The sequence below is a fragment of the Dermacentor albipictus genome, chromosome 1 (genome assembly GCF_038994185.2).
Source record: "Dermacentor albipictus isolate Rhodes 1998 colony chromosome 1, USDA_Dalb.pri_finalv2, whole genome shotgun sequence".
Taxonomy (NCBI): Eukaryota; Metazoa; Arthropoda; class Arachnida; order Ixodida; family Ixodidae; genus Dermacentor; species Dermacentor albipictus.
In genome coordinates this window covers 261,607,445-261,613,444 of record NC_091821.1, presented here as the reverse complement: position 1 = coordinate 261,613,444, position 6,000 = coordinate 261,607,445, and the positions used below count along the sequence as shown (strand labels likewise).

Sequence of the window (6,000 nt, the reverse complement as noted above, 5' to 3'; positions counted from 1 at the left end):
CTGCCGTGCACGCAACGCGTCGGCCTTTCAGTGATGTTGTTGCAAGCAATGGTTTAGCTCATTAAACGCTAGTCGAACGTGACTACGGCTGACAGAATGCAATTTTAAGCCGTGGTGGTGCAGCGGTTAGGGCGCCCGATTGTGCCCAAGGATGAGGGATGGCATCCCGGCCGCTGTCTGTCTGAAAAACATTTATTTAGATAGGTTTTGCATCAACACTAGGTGGGCTCCCCCTTACGGGAGCCCATTGGCGTCGGCCGCCTCCCGGGCCCGCTCGACCAAGGCCCGTTGGGCCGTCAGGTCAGAGCAGCCGAGCAGGGCTGCCTCCCAGTCCTCCCGGGAAGGGTTGGGTAGGGGGGTTAGATTTGGGGTTTTTTGACATGCCCATACCATGTGGAAAATGTCTGAGGACTTTTCCCAACAGTGCGGGCACTCCCCCGTGCAAGCAGGGTCAAAGTATTTTAAGGCTGCCGGGCAGAGCAGAGTTTTGGTATAAAGGCGAAGGAGAATGCGCTCCTCCGCCTTTGTGAGGCCCTTACAGGGCTTGGGATAGATGGCATGGCCAGATTGGTAGAGCTGAACGATCTCTTTGAAAGTATAGGCGGGATTGGGTTCGGGGTCCGGATCGGTGGGGGACGAAGGTGATGCCCGGAAAGTGAGCGCGCGGGCGACGGCATCGGCCGTCTCGTTTCCTTCGAGGCCCGTGTGAGCGGGAGTCCAGATAATCGTACGGTGCGAGGGGGCACCGAGTTAGTCGTTGTTTTGCAAAATTTTGTAGGCAAGGTACGGTATGTGCCCCTGCTCAATATTGCGGCAAGCGCCCCTCGATTTGGTGATGATGACCCTTGAGTGTTGATCTGCGGCGGCTATCGCGATGGCAACCACCTCCGCGTGTGTAATGTTGTGTGCACGGAAAGTGAGTCCATTTACTGCTGTGTTTTGGTGGACGACTGCGGCCGTGTACCAACCCCCATGGTACGGGCCGGAGGCGTCCACGTAGAAGACTCCGTGTTTGTGTCCGTAGTGGCGAGCCAAGGCTTCCGCCCGCGCGAGGCGTCTGCCGCTATGGTCCTCTCGTGTCATGTTGACCGGAAGAGGGCGCACGTGCAGGGCATACCTCCATTGTGATGGGATATGTACGTGCTCTTCCGTATGTATTGAATGATGGATGTGTAGTCGGGCAAGGAGGCGGCGACCCGACGGCGTTTTAGAGAGTCTCGTGTATTAATTGGTTCATCAAGTGTGCCTCTCGCAGCTCTTTAAAGGTGTTCACCATCCCCAGGCCCAGGAGGCGCAGGTTGGAGGTGCTGACCGGGAGGTCGAGGGCACGCTTGTAGATTTTACGGAGAATGACTTCGAGTGCATTCTCGTCAACTTTGCGTAGGTGGAGGTATGGAGCCGAGTAAAGGACTCGACTGGTTACAAATGCATGCGCCAGCCGCAAGGCGTCTTTGCATCGTAACCCCCCGCGCTTGTCGAAACCCACCTTACGCAATTTGGCCAATGTTGTGTCAGCTTTTCGATTTTTGTGAATAAAGAGCCCCAGTACTCGGATCTCGTCGTGTTCGGGTATGGGTCCACTGTTAAGGGAGAGGTCGATTTTGGTAGTGCACTTTGGTGAGGGGCGTATGTGCACAAATTCAGATTTGGACGGGGAGCACTGAAGGCCGCATCGACGGGCATAGTTGTCTACGATGTCCGCCGCTTGCCGCAGGTTGGCCTCCATTTCTCCTACCGAGCCGTGTTTAGCCCAGATGGTGATGTCGTCGGCATACAGCGCGTGCTGGATGCCGTCGACCCTCGCCACCTGAGCGGGAAGTCTCATCATCGCCAAATTGAATAGGAGGGGCAAGAGGACCGCTCCCTGCGGAGTCCCTCGCGTGCCTAATTGGCATGGGCCATGTTCGCTGTCCTGAATCCGAATGTATGATTGTCGGTCAGTGAGAAATTGCCTAATGTGGTTAAAGGTGTTTCGGCCGCAATCTGTTTGGGAAAGATGTGTTAGAATAATTTCGTGGGTCACGTTGTCGAAGGCCCCCTTCAAATCCAAAGCGAGTACTACTTTGTCACTTAGGGGATATTCGATCGGGTCGAGAATTTCTCGGTCAAGTTGAAGCAAGACATCCTGTGCGGACCGGTGTGGGCGGAATCCGAACATGGTGTCTGCGAAAACATTTTTGTTCTCCAGAAACTCAGACAGCCTGTCGCGCACCATCGTCTCCATTAATTTTCCCACACAAGAAGTAAGGGAGATGGGGCGGAGGCTGTCTGTGTTGATGGCTTTAACAGCTTTGGGAATGAAGGTGACCAGAGCGGTCTTCCAATCAATTGGGAGGGGTGTTTCCCCGATCCAAATGGAGTTCATGTAAGCGAGGAGTGTGGAGTAGGCAGAGTCGGAAAGGTTGGCAAGTAATTTGACTGTAATTTTATCCCGTCCCGGTGCCGTTCCTCGCTTCATTTTTGCTAGGCCCGCCTTCAGGTCGTGCAGCTAGAACGGTTGGTTCATCTCCGCGTTCTCGGAACCTGCATACGAGTACGTGGGCCCTCGGGGGTCCTGCTGAGTACAGAGGTATTGATCTCGGAGTTTGCATGCCAATTTTGAAGTGTCTCCATCGAAGCAGTGAATGGCCCGTTGGAGATGTTTTTGTGTTTCTGCTCGAGTTTGGGTGGGGTCGATTAGGGCGCGGAAGAGGCGCCACGTACTCCGGCTGGACATTTGTCGCGCGGCCGTGTTGCACCGGTCCACCCAGTTAGAGTCAGCGAGTTGGGCCGCGTACTCTGCCGCTCGTTCGGTGAGCTCAGCGATGCGAATTTTGAGTTTCCGATTGTGTTTTTGCCGGCGCCATCGGCGGACAAGGCTGTGCCGGGCCTGGAGAAGAAGAAGAAGAAGTCGCCAGTGGGAGCGAAAGCTTCTCGGCTCCATCGATTAATGAGTGTTTCCGCAGTTTTTTTTTTTGCGTCCTACACCCGAAAGCGGCATATCATCTGCAAGATCAAGTCATCGCGAACCCAGGGATACCAACTTTTTGGGTGAGCGTGAACTTTGCGAGTTTTTACGGCACGAAAATCACACGAGTCCCGTGTGAGCGAGGCCAGGCCTAACGACGGTTCGGCCTGGCGCATCCTTCGTTGGACTCGGGGTTTGAACGAAATACCACCGAGATGGAGATAGACGAGGCAGGAACTGGGGAGACCCCGGATAACGGACCCAACGATTCAAAACGCGTTTCCGTGGGAGAAGACGCTGAAGGCGTTGCGGACGGTTGGATCGAAGTTACACACAGAAGAAGGCACCGCACGAACGCTACCCAGATGGCGGGAAAGGACGACACCCGCTCGCGAAGCCCGATGCCCCGAGGCGGCCGAAGCATAGTGAACAAAGTTCTACGAGCAAGTAGGATGCCCAGACTACCCAGGGATGATATCAAGATAATTGTTCGACCGAAAGACGGGCTGAATATAAGGAACACGTGCGGGACGAGTCTCGACGAGGCGATACGCAAAGAAGCGGTAGTGGGCGACGACGAGATGATCACGATCTGTCCCAATGCCATGCAAAACATCCTGGTGATAAGCACACCGGACGAGACAACTGCGACGAAAATCGCTAAGATCAAGGTTTTGACGATTAACGGGAAGAGGCACGAGACCAACGCGTACGTTTCGGCGCCCGAGCAAATGGCAAAAGGGATTATCCGCAACATTCCCCTGAAGTATATGCAAGACCAGCTCATGCATGCTCTGGTGAACTCGAGAAACCCCTCTTTAACATACGCCAAGCGGCTCGGCAGTACTACCACCGTGATATTGCTGTATGAGGGAAACAGAGTCCCCACATGGGCTTACTTCAATAGCATCATAATACGAGTATCATTGTATCGGAAACAGATTGACTTTTGCAACGAGTGCGGCAGGCTCGGCCACCGACCCGACGTATGCCCTAGACCGGAGAACAAGCTATGCCCGGCCTGCGGGTCGAAGAACCCGAGCATCGAACACGAGTACACGCCCAAGTGCCGAAGAATATGCCGAAGAATATGCACCCGCTGCATGACGTGCAAAGACGTTAGAACTTGAGACTGACTCCAACCAAATAACTGAATTTTATTAGCCCGACGTTTCGGAGCCCATTCGGCTCCTTCTTCAGGGGGTTGTTCTTCGGGGGGTGGCGGTGTGAACCTTTTAAAGCATCTTTTTTGAAGAAAGGAGGGGGGGAACACGGGAGGTGGGGAGACACTTCAAAGACGGAAAGGTGGGGGGGAACAAAAGGAAAGGGGTGTGTGTTGTTGAGCGCTTCCATGGTGCTGGGATGACCGGTGCTGGGGGGAGTGCTCGCGAGGGTGCCCTTGATGGGAGGCGGGGGGGGGGAGGTTGCGGGGTCGCGCCGACGTTCTGTGTTGGTGAAACAAGCGGGAGTCTATCTGGCTGTGCGTCCTTTTCTTCTTTTCGTCAGGTCACCAAGGCCATGGACATACACCGAGGGTAGGTTGCCCTTCACGCGGTTTATGTTATTCCCCGTATTCTGAATGTGCCATGACTCCAGTAGTAGTCTCTTTCGCCAGTTCGTTTCTGTTTGAAGGATTTCAGTTTCTTTGAAAGCAATTTTGTGGTCGGCGTCTTCAGAGTGTTCAGCGACGGCGCTGCGAATACGGTTGAATGTCCTGACGTCGTTCTCGTGCTGTCTGATCCTTTCTTTTAGATTTTTGGTTTCCCCGATGTACGACGCCGGACAATCGGCACAACTGATTTTGTAGACGACGCCTTGAGCTTTTTCTTTAGGTGGACGATCTTTTGGTTCCCATCAAGGGCACCCTCGCGAGCACTCCCCCCCAGCACCGGTCATCCCAGCACCATGGAAGCGCTCAACAACACACCCCCCTTTCCTTTTGTTCCCCCCCCACCTTTCCGTCTTTGAAGTGTCTCCCCACCTCCCGTGTTCCCCCCCTCCTTTCTTCAAAAAAGATGCTTTAAAAGGTGCACACCGCCACCCCCCGAAGAACAACCCCCTGAAGAAGGAGCCGAATGGGCTCCGAAACGTCGGGCTAATAAAATTCAGTTATTTGGTTGGAGTCAGTCTCAAGTTCTAATCAATTTCCCAACCAGACAGGCAATTCTGTCGAAATGTTTAGCTTCACGTGCAAAGACGTATACGCAGGGCGGTAGCAATCCTCGAGAAGCATGGAAGACAAGAAGGCGTCCTCTTCGTCGATGCAGCCAGGTACCCGCGGCCAGTCGGTGACTCTGTTGGCGACAGGGAACGTCGACCACCACCGCCGCTACAAGGGAATGTGCGAGACGAACCGCAGTTACCAGCACCACCACCACTACTGCTACTACGACAAAAACGGCAGCAGCAACAACGGCAACATCGACACGGCCGGCCGACGGCGGCGGCGCCCGCCTTCTCCATGGCAGTCGTAGATACAAAGGGAACGATCCGAGTCACGGCATCAGCGAGGCTGCCGTCGGCCGAAGCAGCGGAAGAGATGGCCATAGCCCTCGCGGTACTCCACGGAGGTGCGGAGGATAACCTGATCATCAGCGACTCCAGATCAGCGATTCGGAATTACACCAAAGGTTGGGTGTCCGCAAATGTGGCACGCATGCTCAACGCCCGGGCCGGGGACTTCGGATCCGGTACGATTACAAACAAGTCCCTCAAGTGGTTCCCCGCGCACGTCGGGGAGCTTGGCAGTAACAACAACAGCCACAACAATAATGACACCAACAATGCTAACGGCCGAAGACGCAACGACACTCCACCCAACCACAACGAGCGCGCCCACCTCGTCGCGAGGCAGCTTACCCGCCGCGACGCGGTCACCCAGAGGGCAGCCGCTGCCGTTGTTGTGCGGAACCCCAGCGGAGGAGTGACGGCGACGGCGGCTGCCACCCCGTCTGACGCGGCTGTTGTTGTTACCAATACAACACAAATGGCGGCGGACGGAGCTGGGGATCACAAGGACGCCGACTGCGATGTCAAGGAGTTTCCGGCAACGT

The 6,000-nt window shown here is 55.2% G+C and overlaps 1 pseudogene; it reads right to left on the bottom strand.

Moving 5' to 3' along the window:
• Positions 1 to 234: 234 nt before the first annotated feature.
• Positions 235 to 1,217, bottom strand: LOC135902920 (uncharacterized; annotated as a pseudogene).
• Positions 1,218 to 6,000: the final 4,783 nt, after the last annotated feature.